Source organism: Culex pipiens, chromosome 1 (genome assembly GCF_016801865.2).
Source record: "Culex pipiens pallens isolate TS chromosome 1, TS_CPP_V2, whole genome shotgun sequence".
Classification (NCBI taxonomy): Eukaryota; Metazoa; Arthropoda; class Insecta; order Diptera; family Culicidae; genus Culex; species Culex pipiens.
In genome coordinates this window covers 129,850,184-129,863,906 of record NC_068937.1, presented here as the reverse complement: position 1 = coordinate 129,863,906, position 13,723 = coordinate 129,850,184, and the positions used below count along the sequence as shown (strand labels likewise).

The following is a 13,723-nucleotide window of genomic DNA, read 5'->3' as shown; positions in this document are numbered from 1 at the left end:
ATCTATAGGGAAAATGCAGCATTTTTAGCCTTGACCTTCGTTCGTTGAAAAGCACCCGGCAGAGTACGGTGACTTCTCGGATATGACCTTTGTTTGAATTAATTGCCGTGCAAATTCTATTTGTAGTATGGTATAATTTTCATTGGACAGCTGGCAACACTTAATTTTCAATTTGAAGTGATGCCAATTCTTCGGAATTGAGATTCAATCAGTTTTGACAGCTAATCGCCGGGGGGTAGCTCAAAGTCGACGACCCTGCTGAGAATGAAACTGCACATCACTACTGCATTGATTTATGGTTGTCGTCTTCGTTCGAACAAAGAAATTGACTGCCACTTGACGCTCCATTATGGTTGAGAACCCTTTCCGGTTGTCCGGACTTTATGCGAGCGATGACAGTATTCAGCAGTCAGGAAATCGATAACGATCGAGGCCAACATCGCGAGTAATGCAATTTTAATCAGACTCAATTACACGAGTCACTTGAAAGAGTTGATGTGCTCTGTTGACAACGGAACAACGAATGCTCAGTAAATAAAAAAAGTCTCGTGGGAATCCCGCTAGCTGGAAGGAAGTCGTTTGATATCAGAGGCCGACAAGTGCATGTAAAAAGCGGATTGCATAATGCTTCCATGAAATTAATTACTTCCTTAGCAAGCTTTTATCGATAGTTTTGATTCAAAATTAATTCCTTTAACTTGTTTTTGTTTTGAAATCTCCTCGCACGGAAAGCTACCCGCGAGGGGTGATTCCAAGAACGAAAACAGTGTGATGCCAGCTATTAGTTTAAGTCACGATTGGCACGTGGTCCCACCAACTGATAGTGTACGCATGGTAGGTTTGCGTTCAAGCTGCGCTGCGACGTAACCAGTAATGATAGGGTGCAAAACACCGCCTGCTGCGACCATTACAGGACTGATAAACAGAGAGAGAAAGAGTTTCTCTTTCCCGGGAATGATTCATTACACAGCCAACGATACAGGGTAATCAGTTACGTGCGTACTGGGGGTTGATGGCAGCAAATTGCACAATCTAATTGGATTACAGTGCTTCGTGGAACTGCGCCACCACGAGTTACAAAATGTTGGGTCCCTTTGGTCGTAGAAACATCATCAATTTGGAACTGGCAACACTGTTGCGTTAGCTTTGACAGCTGACGAGCGCGCTTTCGAAAAAAAGCATCAAAGTAGGCATCGCCTCCGTTCGAGGTCACTCCGGAACGTCCTTGAACCGTCGCCGCGGTAGCGCGATTGTCGATTGACACTTGAATCAATGCAAATAAAGACCCCGCGCGCGCGCCTCTCGGGGTTCATTTGTCATTCCGACACCGCGCCGAGTCACGTTTTAGCGCCAGATAGTGATAATTAAAATGTGGCGTGACTATTTTTGTCTGGTCATCACTTCTTGGGTTGAGATACACAATACTATGCCACTTTGCCGATGTTTGACTGTGCAAAATTGATTTATGGCGCATCGGTTGAAGTCTCGGTTAGAAGCCGGAAAATTTTGACTTTTGTTTTAGAGTAGCGACCACGAGGTTCATCGACTCGTGACTTTGCAGAATAAAATATTTTATTTTTGGTGTTTTCTAAAATGATCTAGTATGCGAAACGTTTTTCGATGCATCACCCCTCGTTGTACGTTACGGTTTGGCAACACTGTACGACACCGTTTCTTAAGGTGTCAAAGTCATGGCACGCTACTGCGTTTTAAATCACATTATTAGATAATGGCCAGGAATAATCACTCATTTCAAGGAATCAAACTCCATCAATCATTCAACCTTGACCGCGTACAGCGTTTTTAGCCAAAGTAACGTAATGACCATACCACTTTACATTGTTCACAGATAATGATATCTTAACAACTGCCATCAGAGATAGCTAATAGTGGGAAAGTGAATGGCATTAGGGACTTGTTTGGCGCAGGTGCAAGCGTACTCAGATAAGGCCACCCTCTTGCTTTGTGTTAATCTACTCAGAAAACGTGTAGTACGTAGTAACTTTCGCTGTGAACGACGTAATTATCTCCAGGATCCTGATAACATATATGAACAGGTTGATTCATTGAGATCGTTGTTCATTTGCACAAGCACGTGTTGATGCCCTTGAAGATCCCTGTGAGATCCAAAAACAAAATAGTCCACCAACAAAATGACGCAAACACGCGCACCGCTAGCTCTGCTGGCAAATTGGGCCATCAAAATTAGGCAAATATGGCAGCACTATCAATTTCATCAGTAAACACAACACACAAGGCAAACTGTCCCCCGGCAGGAGATAAGAGAGAGCAAATTTAGCAAACAAACAGATAACGTTTCAGCCAGCCACCCAACAACAGCACCGGAAAAATTATTGAACACCCACCCAAACCCCGATCACCCACCCACGCGTTGGTGCCTGCGCAAGGGTTGGGGAAGATTTCATCAACGGTGTCAACGTTTGCGCGAATGGGATCAATAAATGATGTGAATGCATTGGAACAGCTGTTTTTCTTCTGATTTTTTTTTGTGGGCTTTATCACGTGAGTTAACTTAATTTAAATTATAATGTTTCTGAGAACATTTAAATTAATGTTTCTAAATTATCGGGAAATGCAGTCTAAATTAGGATAGTGATTTTTTTGAACTTCTTTGAAAAATTTGAATTCGGAAATCTGTGTACACATTTTGTTGCACCAAATATTTTCTACCAGTAACCAACCATTTTTTTTTTAATTTGGAAATAAGAATTGTTAAGAAATCCCCTTCATAAAAAAGAAAATTATGAGCAAAAATTCCGTGCAACACATTTAATAACAATAATAACACATTTAAGAAATCTATATCATGTTTCCTAAAACGAAATCATACAAAATGAAATTCAATCAGTTTCCAAAATATGGACAAAGGGATAAAATTTTATAAAAAGCAATAAACATGTATAAGTAAAATACACGTATGCCGATGCCAACATTTATCGAAGTTTTTGTTGCTCGGCTTTGGCCGAGCCCTCCTCGACCTAAATAATTAACCCCTTCCTGCCCAGAGCAAAATCGAGATTGTTTACGTTTTTACATAACTCGTATACTGGATCGACCGAATTGGATGAAATTTTAATGGTTATAAGTTAACTTTATATATAAACTAATGCAGGTTGAACCAGGTTGAAAAAATGCTCAGTTGCAGAGGAATTTATTTTTGAAGACAAAAATAAGTGGTGCTCTGGAGTAACCATGGGCGTTTGAGGGTTAATAATAAAAAAAATTATAATTAAATTACAAGCCAGAATTTTAACATTTCAATAAAAAAAGATATTTGAAAAAAGTTGGAAATTGCTTTATACACTAGTGCAGTTAGTTTGCAATCATTAGTTTTAAAAAAATCGAAGTTTTGACGAAACATTATTTGCTTGTTAAAAAAAACATAGAAACATATTTGCAACGGCCCTATTGGCGTTCTCATGAAAAACAAATCGATCAAGAAACTTACTAACTATATCAATTGATAATTCGAACCTCGCAAAATTAAAACGTTTGAACGTGTATCTCCTAAAAATATTTCCATTTTTTTTAGATGTACAGTCCAGACTCGATTATCTGAAGTCCTAGTTTCCTAGAAAGGGACAAAAAAACAAATAACTAAAATAGACATGTTATTGAAAAAAAGCTCATGAATTCATGAATTCATTATTATTTTGATTTTTTTTAACTTAACAACTTAACTGAAGTAGGGTAGAGTTGTCATCAATGAGACACGGGGAACAATGATAAAATGGCTCTCACATAGCGTAGTTTCAACCAATCAGGCTCATATTTGGGGGAAAGGTGTGTCTACCGGATACCTTTCTGCCACAAGAGTTGCATCGGATATGGACGCTCCCTTGCAAATTTATTCATAAATGTCCTTTCTTTAGATTTGATAAAATTTAAGAATATTCCCAGAATCCAGGGCTGACTCTTTGTTCCACTTGCTCTCCAGCCCATGGGTAACAATGAGACCCTTTGATCTTTCTTCATTAAACTTTTCAAAATCCAACTTCATTTAGCCAAAGATATAATGTTACTTATGATAAAAATAAGATTTTTATAAAAATTTAAATACTTTTTAGTATAACTAGTATAACAAGACAAGTCTTCGCAATGATGAAACACAAAAACATGATGTTTAGCTAGAATCGTATTGATTATCGTAGAGTGTCTCATTGTTCCCCACCTGTCTCATTGTTCCTGCCTAGTGCGTCTACAATTAGACAGTTGAATTACTCTGGCTGTAGAGGTCGGATCGATCTAATATTTCGGCCAATGTTAGAACGATTTAATAGAAAGAAAATGCAACAAAAAGCTCATAATAAAATGATGATGAAAAAAATACAAGAATCGTTGAAAGTTGAAAACCAAAAGTGTCTCATTGATGACCACTAGGGTGGGTACGTTTTTCAAAAAGTTCACGGATCAAGTTTTAGTATGGTTCCCCTTGGAGGGCATGCCCATAGGGACTTTCATGCCAAATATCAGCTCATTTGGTTGTAAACTGGCTGCGCGCATCAGGGTTAAAGTTTACATGGGAATTACTATGGGAAATTGGAACTTATTGTTCAAACGCTCCTACAAGTCTGGGAAAATCACGCGCCAACTTCTGGTATGGTCAGGCCTATGTGGAATGGTCTGGAGAACACTTTTCCCGAAGAGAGCATATGGATTCGTTGTCCCTAGACCCGGCGCATCGGCAAACAATCCGATGTCTCCGGAATCAACGGTTTTCCCTCAAAAAGCATCAAATTTTCCTTAGCATGCTATGAAAGCTTGATGAACACCGCGACGCCATACGTCAGGCAGCTACCACGTGGTTGAAATATTTGCAAAAAATACAAATTTGCTATGCAAAGATTCTGAATTCGTCTAAATAATATCAGGATTACTCGAAATGATCATTTTCTAGTTAAAAGAAGGTTTGCAATTGAATATTCCAGCCGTTTCTCACCCACGTGGTAGCTACCTGACGTATGGCGTTACAGAATTTATAACACCGCCGCTTTTTATTTACTCTTTTCTAGGAGCACTTGCTGCTATTGCAGAAAAGATTCCAAGTAGGCGTCGCGACACTCATGCAACCAAGCAAGCTGACGGTTGCCAGAAGAACTTTACATTCTGCAACATTTTTAATATTTGACGAATTTTTTCGCTCTCTTCGGCAAAGTTGTTCCCTGGAATACGAACTATAAGCCTGCGAAGATTTTTTTTTTGGAAAATGCTAAAATCGTTAAGGGGCTTAAAACTGGCAAAACATTTTAACTTCAAAGTCAAAGCGCCAGGCCCTGTCGCAACCAGTCAAGCTCATGTTTGGGATTCGAGCTCAGTACACCTAGGGGTTCATGCCCTGAAATGCCCGCAAAATTCACCCATTTTGTTACATGTTCATGAATCGTCTTTAACCCTCTAGCCCTCATCTCGAAAAGTTAATGTTGGTTAATCGATGGTTTCCATTCAAATTCAACACCATTCTAAATAAAGTTCAATTGTGAAAATCGAGGTTTTGACAGCTTTCCTGTTTCGCCAAAAACGGGATCTGGAAGCTTTCCTGTTTTGCCAAAAACGGGAAGGCACCACAACTGTCAGGTATAAAAATTCACGAATTTCCTGCAATTTTCCAATCCACTTCCATTATGTTTATGTATCCCCCACCTCGTCTTCTTTGTTAGCAACAAAATCACAACAATCCCCTCCACACACTTCCGTGTCGTCCACAACCCGCCGGCCCTGTGTTGTATTGGTGCTGATGGTGCGAGTATGCGCCCTAATTATGCTGTCCTTCCACTTCCGTAACCACACTCTTAACACATGCAATCACAGCCCGTTCTCAGCCATATCGATTCGCCGTCCCCATTCAACTCACTCCAAATAACCCACCCCGCGTGATTACCTGATGGTCACTTAATTGCACACAGCAGGTTCTGATTGTTGTTCGCTCGTCGTCGTCGTCTTTCGCCGACGTCGTCGTTTTCCGAGGTCAATACTCTTGTCTTCTGCGCGCGATTCAACCGCGACTTGTTCTGTTTGTGTCGTTGGTGGCGTTTTTTTTGTTTTTTTTTTTTTGAGGAGCAGCTGACGACTACTGATTCACCTCCGAACACACAGTGGTGTGGAAGAGGAAGACCTACATTTATCCTCGCCGCTCGTGGCGGCGTGTTCTAGAGTATAGCTGCAATTCTACGACGGTCTCGGTCTTGGCCGTCGACGTCGCCTTGAGACGCTTTTGTTCACGGTTCACCTTCTCGAATTTCCACCGACGCCGCACAACTCAACACACCCCTTTACACACAGTTGATTTTGTTTTTGTTGGCCTAGCCGCGCGATCTCGATCTCGTTTCGCTACTTTGTTGTTTTTCCTGATTTTGGCGGCTTCTAGGAAGCAGCAGCAGCAGCAGCAGTGTCTTCCCTTCACTGCATCGACTCTTCCCCTGATTTATGTAACAACACTCGAAAATGTCCTCGATGCTTCCGAAATTTTCCATTCGATGCCGAATTCTTACGTAAAAAAATGAATGAGAATCACACACTAACACGCTTCCTCGTCACCTGTCCAAACACCTCAATCAGGAATTCACCTGGATTGACACACTGTTGTCGGCCCCACGTTCGTCGCGTTCAAGAGTTGTACGATGAATGCAATCCTCCTCCTCACTCAGCATCGCGCTGTCCCCAACCACATCACTCGAACGACGAATCTTTGTGTTCTAGTGTTCTCCGACCTCCTTTCTTGTAGCATGCAGCAACAGCACAACTCCACCCTTCCTCTTCGATTATTTTTTCGCTTTTGGAACTTCCTGAATTGCTTGCTTGCCTGCACTTGTATTTGTATGTGTGTGTGTGTGTGTGTGTGTGTGTGTGTGTGTGTGGAAGAAATTTTCCACCCAGCTGAGCGAAGACGGCCGTTCCGAACCGTACGCGGCCAGTGCCAGTGAACAACAACGACGGTCAGACTGACGGCCGAGTCTCCGGAGAGCGTACGTTGAGCGCGGTTTTTCCCTCAATTGGCTCCTAATACAGTCAAGGCGGCGACGACGACGTCGGCGTCGCGACGCGACTGTTAATTTACTTTCGATACATGCACGGGCACGACGCGGGCTAGGGTTTGCGATAACGGAAAAATAGAATGCATTTGTACTATTTTTTTTTTTTTTTTTTGCTGTTAAAATCTTTTCTATCATTCGAGAATTACAAGAAAACTAAATTGTTTCACAACGGGATTTCAAAATAGTAATTTATGCAACAAGTTGCAAAAAGAAGCACGAATCGCACATTTATACAACCAGGTTAACATAGTTGAATAAATACAACGATTCCAAAAAAAACATTTTTGAAAAGGATTTTTCTGATTTTTCCATGTAACTTTTGTTTGATTCTTGAAGTTGATCTTTTCAGCACAGTTATCTTTGGTGATGATAGAGGAAATATACCTTTTCTAATCAAACATCTATCTTGGTCATATGGAGAGTTTGTTGCTCGATTAAACCTCCAAAAATACTATTTATGCTATAAACTTACCAGCAACAGCATCGCCTCGAGTAAGCACGCAAATGTATGCCATAAAGATCAAATTTAATGCACTTTTGATCATAATTTCTATTTTGCGAGACCATTTCTCATCATTTTGTTGGCACACACATCCACACGCAAGCAGAGAGCTTAACTGCTTAACGAAAGTCGCCATCAATATCTTTTCACTTGCGCTAACGTTTTCAAAGCGCTTAAGATATGAAATTGCTTCCAACTACCGGCAACATGTTCTTTTGAACATCAGTTAGTCACTCACTTGAAAAATAATCCCGAAACATGTAAATAATTAGCAAGCGCCATCAAAAAAACAAACGCGCCAAGTCTTTTGACGTTTGACTTTTGACGACCCATTCCAATCGAAGGCTGAAGAAAACCGAGCGAGAAGCGGAGGCCAATAAAGAACAAAGGGTGGCCACCAACACCACCAATATGCTGGTGCAGCGCCTGTTGGAGTGAGCCAGTGATGCCAGGAAACTTTCGCTATAAATGCTACTTTTCGTGAGTGTTCGCTTAAAATTTCATTAATTTTGGCAGCACTAAGCAGACCCAAAAGAGCGCTGGAAGAAAAAAAGAACTAAGCTGAAAATAGAAAAATTGGCGTTGCCCAAATGCATTCGACTGATTAGGATACATTTGGGATTTTTTTTAAATGCTAGTAAAAGGAATAAAATAACTTTGAGTAAAAGTAAAAATAAACAGAAATGATCACAAAAAAAGGCACTATTCGTTGGTTTACTTGGTTTTTTGTTATTTCAAGGAACACTCCAGATTATCCAGCATCGTTCAAACACGACCGCTTATTAGGCTTAAAATGGGCATATTTCCCCTATGATGTTTACAAAATTCCCGGGAAACGGGAAATTTTCAACAAATTTCCCGGGAAATCCCGAGAATTCCCGGGAAATTTTAAATTTAACGAAAATTATTCTGATCCTGTTTCTGATTAATATTTTGCTACAGAATTGTATAGAACAGCAACTTTAATGGTAAAAATGAGTGTGAGGATCAATTAATGGCTTGACTGCTTGTAAAAAATCATGCAACTTTGAGAATATATATGATTTTTTAAATTTTTTTTCTGCTGTCTTTCAAATCGTACCAAACCAAAAAAAATATAATCTGTATTTTTTGTTGAAAAGTATTTTTTTCAATCAAAGTGTTTGAACAGTGAAAATCCATGCTCCACAACAATAAAATCGCTTTTAAATTTGTCTCAGTGACCATAAAGTTGAAATGGAAAAAAATCATGCAGAAATAATGTTTTTCATGGTAAATAACTTATTCCAGAACAAGTATTTTCAACTTGTGAATAAATAGATAATCATTGAATTTGCCTTAAAATCTAATTTCTATCGCTATTTAACTTGAAACACTATTTCTTGAAATCACAACTCAAAGTTTTAAAATATTTGAAGCGAGTTTTGAAATATGGTTGCATTCTTTGGGTAAACTTCATATGATACGAAGTTGTTTTTCAATGATTTTTCATGATTCCATTTATGGTATGATTTAAGTTAGATGGTTATATGGCCTAATAAATTAATTTGATTAAAATAATTTTCATAGTGTGAAAGTGGTTGAAAATATATGATATTTTTTTCATATTTAACCCTCTTACGCCCTTGTTAGCTCACGTGCTTCATAAATTTATAGCTTCAAGCAGTAATTCCTCGAACTCTTCTCGAACAACCCTTTTTGAAAAATTTCATTACATCAATTCAATTTTCATCCAATTTGGACAAGGTAAACAACAATGTTCAAATCTTAATTTTGGTCTTGGACGAAAATGTGAATATTTTATTTTCTAATGATATAACCAGACGTGCATTGGCACGCTCTGCACTGGCACTTCAAATTTAGCACTTACACCAAGTTCAAAGCATGCTACTCCAGCCCTGTGCTAGTGCTATTATTTAGCACTCCCATTTAGCACTCATAGATTTTTTTTCCTTTTTAGGGAGTCTTTTAAATAAATGTTCTCAAGCTAATTAAATTACCGGCCAACGGGAATCTATTACAACTGCAACATACCTTATTCCAGATTCTTCCATAAAAAATAAATCTTAGAGTTCGCTAAATCTTCAGAGTGTTAAAATTCTAATTTTGTACCCATTCAAATGTCAGCCTTGTCACGTCCATTTATATCTCCAGGCCACCTGGAACTGATTTTCGGGTACTTCCAACGATCATGAAGATTATTATTTTGATTCCAGGATCTGCGTTGAATAAAAAAAAATTACGATTTTTTGCTAAAAGCAAAAAAAAAGTTCACCTTGAAGGGATCAGAACCATGGATCTTCTGCTTACATTCCTTGAACACTAGCACTGCACCAAATTTACAGATGAATGTGGTTGTAATTATTTTCACCACATTCTGGACTATAATGACAGTAAACTTGATATCAACAAATGAAAAATCAACCTGGTTACCATTTTTGTTCGAGTGCCAGGGCGAGTGCTATGATTGAAAGCGCAGTGCTATCCGTTAAAATAGCACGCGTGCTAACAGCGTGCAGTGCCAATGCATGTCTGGATATAACCAAAAAAATCGTTAAAACAGGTAGTCGAAAATAAAATTGTCAATATTCAAATTCAAATTCGGTTTTATTGGTGAATTATCAATATACAATAAGTTCTTTTGGAATACATAACAGAGTTTTGGAGTTCCTTTCAGCTGTGTGTTACATCATAATCCATTTTGGAACAATTGTTGCTTGTAGTTAAGGGGTTACCGAAAGTAAGAAAAAGATAAGAAAAAAAACTTACTAAAATTGCAAGGGAAAGGGGATAGAAATAGAGAAAGCTTAAAACTAGATCACAATTTTTTATCCTTTATAGATGTGCTTGATCATCAGCTCCCCGAGGGCCAGAAATTGCTCCGCCTTGTTACGGCAGGTCCGAAACCGCGTCATCATCTCCCCCGCGAGAGCAAAGAACTCCGGCAGGGTAAAGAGATCTTCCCCGGTGACTCCTTGCTGGGCCGCATCGCCGCTACCGGCAGCGACCACGCTTGCAAACGACCGCCCCCATCCAGGAGGGAACGCTGGGTTGTCCGCTGGAACCGTACACTGGCCAGCTGCAGGAACGGCTGCGCTCGTACTTCGTTGAGAAGGGTGGGATGCTGCTGCTTTCTTCTTCCTCTTTTCCTGCTCCTCGAGGTAGGACTTCCGCGCGACGCATCCGCGGTAATTACCGGTATGGTTACCGCCACAGTTCGCGCACTTTACGCGCGGCTTGGTTTGTTCTGCGTTTTCCCCCAAGTCCGCCTTTCGTGGCAGTGCGCACACCTCCGAGAGGTGTGACTCACCGCACTTCACGCAGCGGGGCTGGAGGTTGCAGTTCCGCGAGCCGTGGCCGAATTTCTGGCAACGGTGGCATTGCGCTGCGTCCGTCGGATTTTTGGAGTAAAACCGCCAGTTTACCCAAAAACCGTCCAACGCCTTAGTCCGCCGCAGGTCTTGAATTTTGACGGTGCCGCGGCCGAAGTACAACAGGTACAGTGTGTGTGTACCTGTGACGGTTGTCTTCCGCGAGAGGACTTTTATGTCTCGCGGCGTTATTCCGACACCCGAGAGGTGCTCCTTGAGGACGGAGATCGGGCGGTCTTGATACCCCTGCAAGACGACCTTAACAGCGGTCTTCTGCACGGGGTCGAATGTGTAGAACTTGAAGTTTTTACGCTTCAATTTCTCCACAACCAGGTCGAAGTTCTTTTGGTCAAACGTGAACACTTGCACTGACGATTTACCTATTTTGAGGCAGTACACGAGGCCTTCCAGCTGCTCGTCAACATCGTCCGCCAACGTGTCCAAAACGAAAATTGGTGGTGGTCGTCGTTCCTTCGGAGTAATTACTTTTTTTTGGCGAAATCACGTTCTTCCGTGCACCACCATCGTCGTCGTCGTCGTCGGTAGTGCTACCGTCGGTGTTGTTGTTGTTGCTTTCCTCGTCACTCAGTCTCGCGAACTTGTTACTGGTGGGAATGTTGGCGGATGTTGAAGCGCCATCGGTCGACGGATTGCCGGAAGTAGCTGAACGGAGCCTTATAGGGCTGCGGCCCTGGACACGGTAATTAGGGTGTAATAACTTGGGGTCGAATCCTTTGGCGCACACACTCCCCTGCGCGATGGCGGTCGACACGGCGTTGGTTTGTTTACCTTTTTGCACACGGCCGGTAGACGAACTTCGCGGGTTTTTCGAGGCCGCACTCGAACTGCCACGGCCACGGCCGGCCCTTGGCATGCTGTTGGAGCAAACTCGCGGCGAATCACGGTAAATTACGGCGAAAAATTTCGAAAAAACGATGGAGCACTGAGCACTTGACTGCTGCTTGCACTCGTGCGTACACGGAGGTCCAATTGTCAATATTAATTTCAGAATAGCGTAATTTTTGTTGCCCAACATATAAGCAAAAAAAAATCCTTGTTGTGCATGCATTCAGAAATAAATATTATCTGAATTAAACCTTGACATTTACAGACAAGCTAATTAGTTTAATATGAACAGTAGATTGAAATTAATTAAATCAAATCAGGTTCTCTAATAATTGTTTTTTGTATAATTTCAAAACATTGGTGCCAAAAAAGGTAGGAAAATGTATACCGTAAACTGGGGTCAATCGGGACACATGGGGCGAATTGGGACAGCAGTTTTAACCATGTTGGAGCACAATATTTTGATTTTTCTAGTTGGATTCGGTTAGAACATACTCAGGCCAACAAAATGTGTACATCCATTTCCAAATTTAAGTGCTTTAAGTGCTCTAAAAACTGCTGTCCCTATTCAGACTGTAGTCCCGATTCACCCCAGATTACGGTACTTCCGGTTGTATTTCGGGAATTCCCGGGAAATTTAAAAATTTCCCGGGAAACGAGAAATATTTTTTTCCGAGAAATCCCGGAAATTCCCGGGAAATTTTTTCCCGGGACGGGAAATTGGACGCTCTAGAAAATCCCTTCTCAAGATACAGAATGTCATACATCTTTATACCCATTTTGTAATATCAACCCCAAACATTGTATGGACGCTTGTATGGAAAAAACTAATGATGCAAAATGACTTTTTTTTTTTACATAAAGAATGCATGGACATAGTTTCGTCCAAATTAAAAATAAAAAGAATAGTAGATTTTAAAAATCGTCGAGAACCACTGTTTGTTTGAGACTCGATTATCCGAAGCCTCGATTAGCCGAAGTTTCGATTATTCGAAGATTTGTATGGGTCTTCGGATAATCGAATCATGAAAAAAATCGTGTATTTTTTAATTTCATACTGTTAACATTAAATTCGAATTCTGCGACCTCATTTTAGTCAAATTTGAATATTTGATTGCCTTTTAAATTAAAAGTGCAATTTTTCAATATGTTATCACCGCCATTTTGGCCGCCATCTTGGATTTAAAAATTCTAAATCATTTTAGAGTAGTTTATGGGACATACTTGAGGTCGACAATCAATAATAAGACGACGAAAAAATAGATAAAATTTGCAACGGCCTAATGAGTTTGTTAAAACCCATTTTTTTTTTTTGCTATCAAACGACTTGTTTCGCAAACCCCGTTTTCGAACAGCTGTTTGAAACCCACACATTTCAATCTAAAACCAACACTTTTATTCCCGTCGCATCGGTCGTGTCGTTACACAACTTTGACGAGAGCTGTCGATATAAAGGGAGAGGGTTGGACGACACAAAACCTGAAATCCGTCACAAAGAGCGCTTCTCGTGTTTGAGATAAGGCGATTTTTGCTTTAAATCCCCGCCCGAGCCAGCTAGTCTAGCCAGGTTTGCAATTGTAACAGATTTCAACTTACTGCGCGTTTTAAACCTGCGAATGTCGCACGAAAAGTAACACTTTTCACTGAATGCTTCCAGAATAAACACAAAAACGACCTAAGCGACCTAAAAGCGACTCTCTTTGTGCGTTTAACGAGGAAATACTGGATCGAACATATGTTTCTGTTCGCTGACTCATCGTTCGTGGGTTGCATCGCACGCAAACTAATCAGCAGCAGTTTTGTTGCCATGAGAGCGAGAGAGCATTATACTTACGCGTGAATTCACACAACAACATGTGTTTATGTTTCAGAGCACATGCGCGAAATTCACGAACAAAACGCTCTCCTCTCAATTCAATTGAGCCACCCACATTGCACCAACACATTCAAACGCCGAAAACGACGCACAACCA

The 13,723-nt window shown here is 40.7% G+C and overlaps 1 protein-coding gene across 3 annotated transcripts in view; it reads right to left on the bottom strand.

Moving 5' to 3' along the window:
- The window catches only part of LOC120421783 (monocarboxylate transporter 13), a 34,241-nt gene extending 20,776 nt beyond the window's left edge, over positions 1-13,465 (bottom strand). Inside the window, exon 1 of one of the 3 annotated variants that reach the window (XM_039585056.2) lies at positions 13,347-13,465. The gene's annotated coding sequence lies outside the window, so the exon portion shown is untranslated. The other 2 variants (XM_039585055.2, XM_039585053.2) reach the window with 2 other exon arrangements.
- Positions 13,466-13,723: the final 258 nt, after the last annotated feature.